Raw genomic sequence first — 16,974 nt, 5'->3', positions numbered from 1 at the left:
ACCCCAAGACAATATTCAAAAAGACTGGCGGCCACAGGTGTCTGCACGCTTCCTTCTGGTTGGAGTCCCAAGAATGTCCAAATGTGTCGTCTCTTGTTTTAAAGGCCTTTCATATAGCGGCCACTTGGAGGGACGTGGTTAAAATTAGGAAGCCTGCCAGATCATTGTTTCTGTTTTGTTGAGGGGAAATATTTGGCCTGGTGTGATGTGGCCCCTGGAGGGGAAGTGGCGGGCGGGGCAGCTGCAGGGTTTGGATTGATGCCATTTTAGCTTTTTTGTTGCACTCTCACATGACCCCGGTCGTACATGATAGTGCAGCTCAAGTGGACTTTATGATGTGGAAAAACTTCCACCTCCCCTTTTTATGAAGCAGTCGACCAATGTGTGGTTGAGCTGAATGAGATTTGTTCGTGCCTGATCTGATCCCCATTTCCAACAATTGTTACTGGAAAAGCGATTGTGAAAAGTATCGACAAGTTTGTCATTTCAGGGTCACTTCAGATGTATTGATGATGAAATATGAATCTAAAGACCAAGGGACCTTATGATTATTACGAGTCTGTCAGAATAAGTGCAATAAAGTTGAGTTTCTTTTTGCAGTCAAACCTCCTTCGTAGTAAACTTGCAAACTCTACCAAAGACCATGTATAATATCAGAGGTTTATCAGGTAATGCAGCCACTTGTACTGAGTATGCCTTCAAAAATAAAGTGTCAACAACATTTTGTGTCAACCTGTTTCTTGGGGTAGTAGTATCGCAACCCTCTGGAATTGCCATCAAACTCACGTACAGTACATCTCTGGCAGAATCACAAGAATATCTTCTCGTTTCTTCCCCGAGATGTCCGATCGCTCTACTGCCATTGGCCAGCTGTGGTTGCTCCGATGTGCATCAGATGTTGCATTGTAACCAGTCCAGACACGTCAAAAGTACCGTCAACGTACATCCTGGGTGATCATGTCTCAGTGGTAGAGTGGTTGTCAAATAACCAAAGGGGGATTCAATCCTGCTCCATCAAAGTCACTGTCATTGTGTCCTTGGGCAAGGCATTTTACTCACACTTTGGATAAAAGCACTAGAACTTTTAAATAAAGATGAAAATCAAAGAAAAAGAATGTAGGAGCTAAAGCAAAACGCTGCCCTAGAAACAACGAGGTTGGCTAAATGTTCCCCATTGTTTGTATATCAACTATTAGAATTGATCAGAAAAATACCTTCTACAATATACGTTTCTTGAATAAATGTGCACTTTTTTGTTCATTGGAAATGCGTAAAACATACTGATGGTATAAACTTGGCTGGAATCATTTAAACCAGGGATTCTCAAACTGGTCTCACCCTGGGACCCATATTTTGCCACGGTCATTAAATCGCGACCCAATTTATTTTAGAATTCAACTAACCCAAATTTAGTTTTTTGCAAAAAAGCTGTTAAAAACAAAATATATATAAATATTTTTTTAAAACATAAAATTATATATTTTCCTGTGCAGCATGCATTTCACTGCATGCCTGTCAAAAGAAAAGTTTCTTTAAAAAATAAAAGACATATTAAGTATTTATTTATTTTGACCAGCTGTCTGTGACCCACCCAGTACAGGTCCGTGACCCACTTTTGGATCCCGACCCACCAGTTGAGAATTGCTGATTTAAACCATGTATAAGGGGAGAGTTTGCATGGTTTCTCAGTAATGCCCACAAAGATAGTTTAAAGGTAGTTATACAAATAAAGGGGAGACTGTTAGTTGTTTTTTTTTTTGTAATGTACAACCCTGTTTTCAACATGTGGCCCAAGGAAAATGAGCTGTCCACCAGTTTTATCGAATAAATGCCCATCCATCCATTCATCAAAGAATTAAAACTTTTTGTTTGACTTTTTTTCATTTTTCAGAGAAAATAATAAAAGGCTTTACTTTGTAATGTCTAGTGCTTTGGTCAAACATCTCTCAGTTTCAAGTTTTTCTCTGAGAACTGGCGCTCTTATGGAAGATAAAGCTCCTGTCTCAGATAAAACATTCACTTTCTAGTTGGCAGCCAGAAGCTCTTATCGTACATGTTTTTAAGTTTTTGTGTAACTCTTATCTTTATTCAGTAAATGCCACTGGGCCCGACTGAAAAACAACGATTTCTGAGAGATAGTGGACAAAGGCCAGGGTGCCAGGGTCCAAGGAGAAGCAGTTATGCAGAACTCAGTGACTTTTAATGTGCATAAATAAATGGTCATGGGCTTTGTTATGATAAACATCACCATCTGAAATGCCAGTCTGATTGAAAATCACAGAAGGGGAGCTTCAACGGCTTCTCCGGCCTCAAAACTGCTCTCTTCGAAGGGCTCTGAGGTTTCAAACAGCCTGTGTTCATTTAGATAGATCCCCTCACTGAATAAATATGCTAATTTACTTTTAGTGTGAAAATCTCTTCCTTCTGATAATAAGAAAAAACTAAATGGACAGTCTGTGAATCCCAGGGGCTTTTTCTATTCTCCAGGAAAGTGATTTAAAGCCGTGTCCCTCACAGAATGGTGTGAATAACTTGAGAAAAAAACGACAAAAAAAAAAAAAAAACGGTTGAAAAAGGCTTGTTTCAGTGTTTCCGTCCAGCTGATTTTTTCCTTTTTATCGTCAGTGTTAAATGTCACTCGTCAAGAGATCCCAAATGCAACTTTAATCAGTTCTCTTTTGAGCTTCGTCCATTCCACTTCTTTTTGTCTGTGACAGGTACTTGAGGCTGGGAAATGTGTGGAAGTAAATAGTGAATGTGTGGGAGGTAAATGAAGTTGGCCCTAAAAGCAAATGGCGTGGGTTTAGCATGAGAACTTCACATGATCAGTACATCCTGTCTTGTGTTTAGATAAACATAAACTTCAGCTTTAAGATAAAATTCTGCCTAGATTATTCAGATTTCTAATATTCAGCATTTTGTTTGGCTAATAATCACCTTATATTGATTTGAAATGAATCACAATTGGTCCTGAGCCATCCTAACAGTTTGTGATCTAGAAAAGCACCTGAACTAAAATCACATTGTCATTCATACAAGAATTAACGTTGGACTGAGAAAAAACAGGAGGTTAAAATCAACTTATTTCATTAAATAAAAAAATTTAAAACTTCTTGTGAGTTTGTGGCAATGTTACAAAGTCCTGTAAAAAAAGCTAAAACAAGTCCACATAAATTGTATTGTATTGCTTTAACTCAGTGGTTCTCAACTTTGGGACAGGACCCCATTTGGGTCATGAGACACTGGATTGGGTTGCCAGATGCCTTCAAGAACCTAAGAATATATATTTTTTTTAACAATTTGAGCCCACTTTTGCTTATTTAAGCATTTTTTGCAACTCCACCAAACTTGTCATATTTTAAACCTATTTTCCTCACTTTTTCTTGCCATATTTTGCTCCTCTTATGAGTTTTTCCTATATTACACCCATTTTTGCCACTTCTCTATCAAATTTCAATGACTTTTCTCACATTTTTCCCCTTTCAAGACGTTTTTGACACTAATAAACACTTTCCACCACTTTTTCCAACTAATGTCACATATGTTGACCCATTATTGTCACTTCAACCCCTTTTACCATCTTCTTATTTTAGCCAATTTAACCACATTCACAATTGGTCGTGCCCATTATTTGCCAGTTCAAACAAACCTATGAATTTTTCCAATATGGACACTTTGAACCCTATTTTTTTTTTTTTTTTTACCACTTTTTTCTATCATTTTTTGCCACTTTTAACCCATTTTATTTCTGATTAACAAAGGATTTACATTTTTAAGATGACTATATACAAGGATGCAAATAATAATAAAAATTTCCGGATACAGTGGATATTATTCAGATACATAAATAAATAAATAAAATAGAATACACCATTATTGATCCCCAGGGGGGAAATTCAATTGCAGCAACACAACAAAAAGAGCAGACAGTAAGAAACATATGAACATACGATAACAGTGAAAAATATAAGAACTTTAGGTCAGACATACAGTAAATTAGAAAAAACTAAAACAAAACAAACAGAAACAACAATGTAATTTAAAAAACAACTATGTACAAATGTGGTAAATGTGGTTATCACAGATTCATAGAACGATGGACCATCATTTTGCTGACTTTATGGATGGTTCCAAAAAGCTCTCCCCTTATAGATGACCCTGTCTCCACATGACTGTTCTAGTGGAGTGGTTCGAATCACACCCGAGCCATCACTGTGGGGATGCTGAGCAAATCCTTTAGCCCCCAATCGCTCCCGGGTGCCCACACCGTGACTGCCCACTGCTCCACAGGGATGGGTCTTATGCAGAGAACACATTTCATATGTGTAAAACATATATGACAATTTAATTTTTTATTTTCAATGTCTGTGTTCAACCAGCTTTAGAGGGGTCTCTGGGACCTTTATTTTGGAGGTCGCGGGCTGAACAGGTTGAAAACCACTGGTTTAGGGAAACACAAACTGAGAGAAATCCGATTATCATTGGTCTGTGCTTTATGCAATAATTGATTTTGGACTGAGAAATAGCAGGTCGTTACAATCTTTCAATAAATAAAAGAACGTAAAACTTTGTTTATGTGAGTTTGTGGCAAAGTTACAAAGTCCCCTAAAAAAGCTAAAACAAGTCCACATAAATTGTATTGTATTGCTTTTTCCTAACAACTTGCTTTCTTTTGACTCCCACATTTTCAACAGAAAAGTTATGTCTCATGATAGGAAAAAAAACCCAAAACCTTCTCCTCGGGGCTCTTTGTATCCACTGCTGCTATAAATCTCCAGTCCAGCTATAGATACATTACCAGTGGGTATTATATAATGCCTGTGGCTGCTAATGCATTGCAGCATGCTTGTCTTATCTGTTCTTTTCCTCGTGAATGCATCCTCAGCTGTTCTCAGAGTCCAGAGCATGGGTCTAGGGTGGGGTCACTGCCCGCTAATGATGGAGGCTAACTGTGACCTCAGACAGCTGCAGTCTCTCTCTGTCTCTGTCCATGCAGGCCTGTTACACACCATAGTATACACACATAGCGGGGTGGGAAATAGATGACATAGCCTGACACGTACGTGGTTGTAGTTACACCATATACAAAAGATGGAGGCTGGGATCATAATCAGATGTATGTTTGGATGTTTGGAGCTGTGAGGGAGGAGTTTATTAACACTGCTCTACTTGACCTTGACCTCAGCACTGTTTTTTTTTTTTTTTTTACAGAAAGAAAGTTTTATTGTGATAATAAATGCCAAACTGAACTGATTTCTACTGAAAGAATGTGAAAAAGCTGCAATTGGTGTCATGTTAAAGTTATGTTTTTTTGGTCAATGTTAATTTTCTTTATCTCAGGTTCGTTAGAGATGAATATAACTAAGGGATCACCGCTACAGCAGTTTCCGTCTGATTTTAAAGCTTTCATAGAACTTTTAAAACATGCCTTCAAAAACTATAGATTTGGAAACACAGCGTTGTCATCAGACGCTGATCTTTGCCAGTCACACTCGGCTTGTAGTAATAATATTAACCAAGATGAAACGGGGAAAAAAGGAATAAAATGCATGAACTTATTTAGCAGGGAGTAAAACAATAGGGATGAAGCAGGTTGATGTTTAAGTTTTGGCAATAAATTATTTAGTTAATTAATAAATCAACAACAATTAAATAAAAACAGAAAGTATTTTAAGGGTGGTTTAGGCCAGTGTTTCCCAACCTTTTTTTGTGCAATGTACCCCTTTTCTTTCTGTCTTAAGGCGAGTACCCCTTTATTTTGTTAATTTGTGTCAAAAGGCACGTCTGAAAGTTTCACTCATGTTTTTCTGATGTTTTGACCATTTTAGGTGTTGATCTTCACCTTTTTTCTGTATTTTAAAGAGTTGTGCCACAATGTATTATCGATAGATAAGGAAAATGTCTGTGAGCAAATGGAAATTTGTCTCATAATTATAGAAAAATAAATTGACAAATGTTTCTGTGAACCCCCTGAGATGTGTTGAAGTACCCCTAAGGGTACACGTACCCCTGGATGGGAACCACTGGTTTAGGCCTTCAGCTCATTAACATACTGTATCTTATGATATATTTGGGAAGTACATGGCTAAAACAGATATTCCCAGATATTAACGTTCCTGCTATCAAGTTAATGGGAAGCAATGGATACACAAATGCATATAAATGAATACAAATCATATTTAGCATGAACAAAATTTTTTGCAAACGTGGTGCCCCCTCGGGCCCCTAATCAAATTGCGTGAGGCATGATCGTAATCTACGCTGAATTACCTTTGAAACAATATATCACACGACTATGTTCCAATGAATTTTGAAATTACCGGAAATGGGGGGCTGGCCCCCGGGCCCCATTTCAAAAAAAGGACTCCGAGCGTCTCATCATTGTCATTGATAGGTTATCCATGCCAAACTGCATTCCGATTTATATAATGGTATGTGTCAATGATTTGGTACAACCAACTGTCGTAATATTTGACTTGCAGATAAATGAGAAATCAACTTTTGTTTTTTTCTTTTTCTTTTGGGGTCCCTTGGAGCCCCCCTGGGCCCCAAATCGAATATTGGGCTCAAAGCGTCAATGTGTACACATCCATAGATTATACCTACCAAATTTCAGCCCGATCCGTTCACGATAAACAGAGAGTAGCGATGTTAACTAGTGTACACAGCAACAACAACAATAACAAAGTGAGTGGCGTTTTGAGTCCGGTAGCCTGGCCTAAAAACTGAAAGACTGGATCCTGCAAATATTGTGGATTTGAATTGAGTTTTTGTATTTGGAGGGACTTTCTCTTGCGTGCCAAATTTGATGCGCTAAAGGGCCATATTTGGCCCCCGGGCCTTGAGTTTGACACATGCATTACGCGCTGTATCATACTGACACTCCATTGTGCAGACGCATACACACTCCCACAGTGGCCTCTTGTCTGAATGTTTAAAAAACGGACCACAACTGTCTTTTCTCTGTATGAAAGTTAATTTTCCATGTGATTGCACCGTTCTATTTGCTCCCCTGTCAGTCCGATGCTTAACAGGTGCCAGATCAGTGACGACATGCTCTAAATTTATATGGAAGTCGTCATTTGTATATAAGCACCTCGGCCTATAAAGACTGCTGCTGCTGCTGCTGCTGGCATGATGAGAGCATGAAAAATTCCACACATGGAAAGATGGAAAAGGCCCTGTGGTTTCCTGAGTGCAGAGGCCAACTCGGCTGCTTGTCAGGGAGAGTGAGAGGGGAAAGAAGCAGCCTGCTGCTAGAATTTCTGCACTTTTCTTTTCTCTTTGTATATACAGTAATTTGTCAAGGTTGTGAAAACATTAAAGCGCTATCTCCTTAACGTGATTTTAAACCTCTCAAGGTTCTTAATGTATTTTCAACATTTTCATAGCAATTATCGTCCCCATTATACCCACAATAGCACATAATACCAGTTAATGGTGCCTCTGAGGTTCTCGTGCTGAAAAAAATCATTTGGTTTTGGTTTTTATAATGTCTGAACTGAGTTTATTGTGCAGATCTTCTGGTCCGTTGTGCAATTTATCATAAGGTGGATGTTCAGTGTCATAAAAACAAGCTTTTATTTTCAATTAACACACCACTGTGCAGAGATGTAAAGAGTACTGATACTGTACATCCTACTAAAGTAAAAAATGCTGTTACTTCATGGACATTGTACTCAAGTACAAGTAAGTCAAACATAAAATACTCAAATACAAGTAAAAATTAGGTCATTTAAATATTACTCAAATTAAAAGTTTATTTTTTGGTAATAAATCTCTCCACGGTTTCCTTGCATACAGTAAATATCTCATGTATAAACTTAAAAGGGAGGGACCAAATCTTGCACAATTTATTTTCCACAAAGGTATCTGTAAAAAATAAAAGTTTTGTCAAATGTACCATTCTATTTTCTTAAAAATAAAATAACACCAATGAATTAAATTCAAAATAAAAACTCTCAGGCTCCATTTTAGTTCAGGGGCCAAATACAGAACACTTTGACCTCATATTATTGTTCCCTAGTTTGCACTTCACGTATACATAAAATACAAAATATGTAAGAAACCGACATATCCAAGCAATAAGTGATAAATATCAGTCCCAACATTTGTGACCAATTTCTATTTAATTAAAGCTGGGGTATGTAGAATTGTGAGGCGCTCCATGCTCCCCCCTCCCCTCCTGAACAAAACCCTTGTGTGCACACGCACACTGTGGAACTCTTTGAGACAGTTTCCTCATAGAGACTAGTAACAAATGTAGGGACTTTGTCTTGTGCTATTGGAGAGTTTTCTGATGTTTTAGAGTCATGAAAGCATGTGAGGACAGTAAGAGGGTCACAGCTGCTCCTCAAACACAATCAGCCGATCTCATTTGATCAGAGCATAGACACACTCCGTCCACACTGCAGATGAACTGGGTCTGTTCTTTCCACTTTAGATAATTGTAATAAGCTCTTTATTCCATCTGTTCGCTCTCTTTCTGTGACTCGGGGCAGACTGCGCTGACTGAAAGCGCATCCTAAACACGTTTGTGCCTTTATTCTGTTGCTACTCCACCTTGGACTTCCTTTTCCTCTTGCTTTGCCATGTAACCGCTGTGTTAAAAGCCGCGTTAGAGACTTCAGCTGGAATATAATGCAATGGGACTGTCCCTGTTCTTGCATCGACTTCTGACGACAGCTCGAGCAGCCAATAGTATTGCTTAAAACAGCTCATGGGATCGCCTTTTTGGTAGAAAGATCTTTGATTGGCTGAAGTCCAGCGTCACGTTCCTGTATTTCTAAAAATCATTTACAGTATGTAAGTAAGTAATTCATTTATAAAGTGCTGTACAGAACAGAGGAGAAATTAAAAACAGGAGCAACATCATAAAAGCATACATTTCTTAAGAGTCCACACAGTTAAGCTCCCGGAGAGCCAGGAGAAGGAGAAGAGATTCACTGTCCACTCAGAACACTTTGGATTACAGTATGCCATACAACATAATAAAATGATTATGAATTTTTCACCAAACAAACCCCCAAAAACTTACATACCCCAGCTTTAAGGGAAATTTTATGTAATAAATTCAAGGAAATTGAAGGATTTGCAAGAATTTTGAGTTTTTTCATCAGTTTAACACTAAAAATGACGACCATGCAATACAAGCACCAGGAGTGTTGAGTTTCATTTACACAATGATTCATGTTTTCCCTGTAATTTTAACTTTTTCCTGCGTGCCGAATTAGATGCTCCAAAGGGCTAGATTAAGTAGCTAAATTTATGAACTCTAAATCATTGCCATGCTAAATGTGCCATGTGGGTAACAACATAATAGGTCGAAACCCCAACCTGAACCAAAGAAAGTGGCTGGGCGTTGATCAGAAATGGCACGGCTAAGAACATATGGATTCTTTCATTGTTTTTTGATCATTTAATTTTTTTAAAACAAAAAAAAAAAAAAAAAAAAAAAAAAAAAATGAATCAGTGACGGTTGGGTGTAGAAACGCAACAAATTACTTTACTTCTTTTAAAACGTACTTGAGTACAAGTAAAATTACTGATTTAGTGATATACTCACAAAAGTACAAGTACATATGAAAGCAACTCAATCACAGTAATGTGATGTTATGGTGTTACTTTTCCCTCTGCATGCATGTGTGTGTGAATGAAAGGAATTCAGGTCTGGGTTTGTGCAGAAAAAGTCCACGGAGATGAATCCAGTTGCGTCAGGATGCAGCTTGGTTGTGGAAGAGCAGTCACTCCGTGTGTGTGACAGAATTTATGTGTGAAGCAAACACAAAAGCTAAAAGCTCACTCCAGCTCTCAGCTGCCAGATGGGAAGAAAGGCAGAAATACAAATTCAGAAGAAATGAGCAAGGGAAGGCTTAAGTCCTCGCAAAGGTCACAGCAGGATGTTGGTGGCCAGTCAACAGAGCCACTTCCTGTTATCTTTGTGTGGAGGCACCTTGTGTTCAAAATAAACCTAGAGGATAACTTCTGCTTTATCAGGTGTGGTGCAAACCCTTGTAATCCTCCTTCAGTGCACACAAAGAACACCAAGAACGTTTCCATAGAGTTTGGCTGTGTTTGAAACACCACAACGTAATATATACACTATAAGGCTGCATGATTTTAGCTCAAAACAAAATCCCTGATTTTTTATTTTTATTTGAAAACTCTAATTTCGATTCTGCTTTCGATCCCGAAGCACCCCCCCCCCCCCCCCCCACCCCCCCCCCCCCCCCCCCCCCACCCCCCCCCCCCCCCCCCCCCCCCCCCCCCCCCCCCCCCCCCCCAAAAAAAAAAAGTCACTGGATTTAATTATCTCAAGTCTTTTATTTTCATTGAAAACACATTTCCGTATTGGGAATAATACAAATAATAAGTGCAACTGCAAGGCTTCAACAAAGTACGTTAAATCTTCTGTGGGATTGATAAATAACAAACCTGACCAACCAAAAATAAATCCTTCAGCATTTTTAAAAAGAGAACCTTGCATTAGTAAAAAAAAAATCTCACACAACATTCACATTTAAAAAATAAAAGGTTGTATAGGGGGTCTATCTCCGTAAACGTGTTTAAAACTTGTTTTTCAACAGATTGAGTATCCATCAATATTTCCTCGAGTTAATATTTTTGTTAAAGCTGATCGCTCATCTTCCAACAACTACCGTAGAGAACGTCAGAATGTCAGAACATCAGTTGTCTGAGGTAAGATGGCAGCCGTTGAGCTACGCTGGCGAATCCCGCTTGCGTCATCTAGTTTTATATATATCGTTTCCTGTTGCCTCCATGATGTGGGCCATTATGGGGTCTATACTGTCTGCTACATACTTTAAGTATGATTGAAAGGATGAGCGTTCCCAATGAAGTATACTTCAAAGTTTCCCAAGATGCATTTCGAATCTACAACGACAAAAACCTGAAGCACACTCAGGCTAGATATTTCCGTTAATTCTCCACCTTTGAAAGTTTTTAAGTGAGAACGTGACCAAGTAGAATATCAACATGTGGTCATTTGATCCATAAAACTCACGGAAACACATTTCATGGCGACATTTTGGCGAAAACTTCAGGTTAACTTCAAAACAAGAGCCCTATTTACAAAGAGTTTAAAAAAAAAAACTAATGGAAGACAAGAAAAGTGCTTTTGTTTTGAAAAGGGGATGTTTGACTTTTAGCTTGAAGCCGGTCCCAGGATGATTTTACGTTCAGCTCGCAATGCATCATGGGGCAGTTGAGTATGATTTGAACAGACCTCAACATTATTTATTCTATCTAAGTCTTGTTGCACATACTCTTTTGCACATACACTTTGCACTGAATATTTATATATTTATACTGCATACCTCGCTGAGCTGACCTGGTTTTATCCTTTTGCTGCTTATCCAACTGTTTTTTGTGGACTAATGCAACGTAATTTCCTTCAAATACATCCCTGATGTTATGTTGATGATGACTATCTATCTATCTATCTATCTATCTATCTATCTATCTATCTATCTATCTATCTATCTATCTATCTATCTATCTATCTATCTATCTATCTATCTATCTATGACTAGTGATAGTATACATGGTCCGGATAGTATACGATTTTGAACACAGCCGTGGTCTAGATTCAATATCTACCGTTGGCTTTTTCATACAATCCTCCAAATTTCCCACATGACCAAAGATATTCCAGATGTTACAAGGAGACAAAAGGCCTGTTCTCTATTTGTCTCTGCATTTTCAGTTTCTGGTTAGTTTGTGGCAAGCCACAAATCGAGCAGCTGCAATTGTTTTCCAATTGAAGAACAGACACTGGCAACAAGGCCTTTGAGGATTGAGACGATTGTACGTTTCCACCTGTAATCATCATGGACTTAATACAGCCTCTGTTCACTTTGTGTAGTACTGTGGCGTTCTCCTTTGTCCAGACGCGATTAAACAATTTGGCTCGGCAATGAAAGAGCGAGAGCAGGCAGCGACAGAGCAGGATTCCTGCATCCCCTCGTGCTCTCTGGCACTGCAGCTTTAAAATGAAGCCTGGCAGGAAACAAAACCTGTGCTGTGCGTCCATCTCATCACAGTGCTTGAATTGAGCAACAAAAATATTTGGTGGTGTTTTTTCAGAGTCAGCGCATTCATTAGTGATAAAGTTAAAGCAGAAAGACGGACCCAAAGGAATGAAAAATACATCTTGTGAATCAAAAATCACATTTTCTTCTCTTGAGGACATATTTTTGCAGTTAAATTCAAATCATTGCATCATCAGAACTGTTAACATTTCACTTTAGAGTGAAATGTTAGCACTGGGGTTAAGTCCTGTGACCTAGACCAGGGGTTCTCAATCTTGGGGTCAGGACCCCATTTTGGGTTGCAAGACATGTGAAGGGGACGCCAGGTGCCTTCAAGAAAATAAGAATATTCTTTTTAACAATTTGAGCCTGTTTTTGCTTTTTTACTTTTCTACACCAAACTTGCATATTTCAACCTATGTTCATCACTTTTTTTGCCATTTTTTTCTCCTTTTAATGCATTTTGCTACATTACTCCCATTTCTGCCACATTTCCATCAAATTTCAGGGCCTTTTTGTGCGCATTTTTCCACTTTGAATGCATTATCGGCACTTATAAACCCTTTCCACCACTTGTCCCACCTAATGTTGCATATGTCGACCCATTATTGTCACTTTTAATCTCTTTTCACTCTATGCCATGCTATTTTTTTTGCCAATTTAACCACATTCAGGATTTGTCATGCCAAACCTCCTTCCCCCCATTTCTACCACTTTAAAAGTAATATTGCCACTTTCAACCCGTTTTACCACCTTTTCTGTCTGTTTTTGGCCACTCTAATTTACAACTTTTAACCACTTTCTGTGGTTTTTAAAATCCCATTTCCACAATTTTTGGTCCATTTCTGATTAAAACAAGGTGACTATATACTAGTGACTACTAGTGTGCAAATAAAATAAACTTCCTGGATAACAGTTGATATTATTCAGATAAATAAATAAATGGTTATGACATGTTAGTTTCACATCATGCATCAATCACTTTAAAATGACATTTTCTTATTTTTACCAGTTGTTTGATAAAAATAGTCAAGTTGTGTAACAAACTGATTATACATGGACATAAAAAGACTGTGTGACTCATGTGTTTGGGGTTTTTCTAAAAAAAGCTTGTTAGACACTGGCGATTTTAAAAATAATCTTCTGTGCAAAGAGGGGAAACCATGACGTGATACCAGACGGCCCTCAAAGAAAACAGAATTACTAGCCACTTTAATGGATCGGGCCCTAAGTCGACTCCTCCCTCCCTGACCACATGATCTAAACCCAGATATACAGCACATGTGTGGCTCCTCTGGAAAAATGAACTCGACTTGGGAATATATGGTCAGGAAATTTATAGCACATGCCTGGGCCGAGCCCTGAGGGGCCAGGATGGAGGTGGAGTGGAGATCGCCCCCTCTCCCCTCGCCCCTTTCTCCCTGAGCCTTGTTTCCATTAGGCTGGGAAGTTTGAAGGAGGCCTGGTTTAAGACCTCCTGGCCAACAAACGTGAGCCATTCACTGAAGTGAAATCAGTTTCCTCACATCTGGGATTTTCCCACTTCACTTATAGGACAGCATTCCTCATCAGTCCACCGGACATGGATGCAGGCTACACACACACACACACAACACACACAACACACACACACACACACACACACACACACACACACACACACACACACACACCACACACACACACACCACACACACACACCACACACAAGACAGCAATAGTTAAGAAATACAGGCCAGGAAATGTGCATTATTTGATATGGAAAATAAAAACATTTGTGATTTTTAAAAATTTTTTTTTTAAGGAAGACTTCATTCAGGCCAAAACAATGAGATGAGTGAGTGAGCCAATAGAAAACATTCTCACGCTGACTCCTATGCATCTGCTCTTCGTTACACAGCCAATAGGAGCCAGCAGAAGCCAAGTCATTGTCTAGCATTAATAATCTTTTCACCACAAGGCTTCACCTTATTCTGAAAGAGCTGCAGGCCTGGAATCATTGCGTGATGGTGGCTTGTGTTTATATATGTGCTGATTCATGGTGAGGGAGGTGAGAGCCTTGTTGCTCTGTCATGTTAGCTGGATCATGCTGGTTGACTGGTAGACAAATCCTCTTGTCGTCTCCTCAACAAATTTTTCTTTCGTCCTCATGTTTCTCACACTTGGCAATGTATAGCTACCAAAGCTTGTTGAATGGTGTTTAAAGATATTGTTTATTTTATCGAATTTTTAGCCTTATTGTTAGGTCATAAGGTGATGACATTTTAAAATGTATTTATTTAAGCTGCTGGAGAAAGAAAAGTGACATTATCAGATAAAAACAAAGTGTAGGCCTCAGAGATCAATAAAAAAAAGCTATAAAAGGTTAAAATTTCCACTTAACAGTTGGGTTTTCATCTCCACTGTAAACACTCTCCTATTGATGTTTGTCGGAAAAGTTTTTCCCATTGCATTGTGGGATGTGGAGTCCCGTAGATGGTGTTTTTCCTTATTCTTACCATAATTTCTTGTTTCTTCACCATGAGCGCAGTGATTGGTTTGACATTTTTTGTTTGCTTTTTTCATTGTTTTGCCAAAAACTTTCAGTGGGAAGTCACTTTGGCAAAGTTTTTGGAAGCAAACACAAGCAATTACAGTAAGAATGAAGTAAATGCATCCATCTACAGGGACTCCACATCCCACAATGCAATGGGGGAAATTGAGTGTTGACAGTTGAGAGCAAAACCAACTTTCGAATGGCAATTTAAAAAAAAAAAACAGAAGAAAATAGCAAAAACCGTTTACATCTTTTTTTTTTCAAGCAGTGATCTTCAATTTGTGTCTGATGATAGAAATACATTATTTGCAATCCCAATATCCAGATACCATGAAACCATGAAACATATTGTTTGTGAGTAAAAATGGATAGTTATATATCTTTAAATAGGTGATGGTTTGTGTCCACTATAAGTGTAATTTCCAGCAAGACACAAAACCGATTTACATAAAACTCTAAATCTAATTTGTTATTCTACACCAGGGGTGTCCAATTCCGGTCCTCGAGGGCCACTATCCAGCATGTTTTAGATGTTTCCCTCTTCCAACACACCTGATTCAAATGATCAACTCCTCATCCAGCTCTGCAGAAGCCTGATAACGATCCTAATCATTTGAATCAGGTGTGTGGAAGAGGGAAACATCTAAACATGCTGGATAGTGGCCCTCGAGGACCGGAATTGGACACCCCTGTTCTACACAATATTGTTCCTGGGGGGCACGAGTATTTCATCAACGTGTTCTAGGTAGAGCCAGGCTGACCATGTTGGCTTTTACCATTTCATCAAACCCTTCTCAGCTTGAAGCTCCCCAGCTGAGCCGAGCAGCTGACAGTGTTTAGCTTAAGTGAATGTCCTCATAAGACCCACGAGATCGATCACAGATTTAATGATTAGACAGTGACGGCGGCATGCGTCGCAGCTTTTACGATGAATGAGAAGCAATGCTGAAACCAACAGGACGTGATGTCATCTGTTACTGAGCAGTGAAAGTAAACGATGGACAAGTTAAAAAAAGAAGAGAAAGAACCCTACAGTGGGGACTGTCCCTGAAGCCCCTCCCTCTCTGTATATCCACAGCTTACTCATTATTAATCTCTGATCCATGAATGGACACATTTATACCATGTGGTAAACGGAGGCGATGGATACGCACGTATTCTTATATATTATTACTGAAGGTTTAAACACATAGAGACTGTGATATCTCATTAAAAATACGGTACACATTAAACATGTAATAAGACAATGATCTATCTTCGTTATTTGTATGGATTTAAAATCATATTGAAATATTTACCATGATATTCTGTTTGATTTCCTTTTAAAAAAACCGTATTAAAGTGGTATTTAAAAAAAAAAGAAAAGTATAACAGAAGTTTTTTTTGACTAGTTTTTCCTTTTGTAGATCTTTGAGTGTTTTAAAGCATCACTAAATGACTTCATGGTTTCATGAGAGTACGTCTGCAGATTAAGCCAAGGCCTGCTGCTTAAACCTGGTCGGGAGCAAGTTGTGGACTGTGTTACTATGGTAACCAAGGTGTTTTTTTTCATTGATAAAACCGCTGTTGCAGTTAGAACCTGGCCTTAAACGGAGCCGGAACTCTTGGGTTAAACCTGGACTTAAACCCTGAGCTGGGTTTGATGAGAAATACCTCCCAGATATATTAAATCTTTAATCAACACAGAACTTTACCTTCTTATTACTTTAAAAGCCTTCCGAGGGCAAGTTTCACTAATTTGCACATGTGCTAAAACACCAAAAACAATGCATGGGTATCTATTGAATTTTTATGTCTACATCAAATAAAAAATAAACGAGTAATTGTTTTTTTTTTTTGTTTTTTTTTAACAAACAAAACACGTTAACCTAAAATCCACTGTAAGAAGTTAAACTAAAGCATTTGATTATATATTTACATTTAATGTTTTTTTCATTATTAAGTAACTACCATGCAGTCGTCTATTATACTGTGGTAGAAATGCTTTTTTGTTCTGTTGATGAAACACTAAAATCCTGACAAGTTTTCCCTGTGGACTTTGTGGTTGACGTGACTTGCTGAAAGTGCAGTAATTGACTCGGCCTAACCTCGACCCTTCCTGAAAAGTCACAGGATTAACCGAAACAGGTTCTACAGACAAGCGTGTGGTATTTTTTTGCCTGGCAGGCTCCTTTTAGCCTGAAGTCTGGACAAGTGAGGATGAAATGCATTGACCATTGGTGGCCTAAGCTAAGCCAAAGGATTGAAATAAAAATCAAGTTACACATTCATGCTTGTGTATTTTTTTTGTTGTTTATATATTTCTCTATCGTTTTTTTCTGCATTTTTTTTTTGTTTTCGGCTTTTTTTTTTGGAGTCATTAGGTGTGTTTTTGTTGTTTGTATTATA

General features: G+C 38.4%; 1 protein-coding gene across 1 annotated transcript in view; it reads left to right on the top strand.

Moving 5' to 3' along the window:
• The window catches only part of stard13b (StAR related lipid transfer domain containing 13b), an 87,505-nt gene that overhangs the window by 21,096 nt on the left and 49,435 nt on the right, over positions 1-16,974 (top strand). The gene's annotated exons all lie outside the window — the stretch shown is intronic.

Source organism: Gouania willdenowi, chromosome 13 (assembly GCF_900634775.1).
Source record: "Gouania willdenowi chromosome 13, fGouWil2.1, whole genome shotgun sequence".
NCBI lineage: Eukaryota > Metazoa > Chordata > Actinopteri > Blenniiformes > Gobiesocidae > Gouania > Gouania willdenowi.
This window is presented reverse-complemented; position numbering and strand designations above follow the sequence as displayed.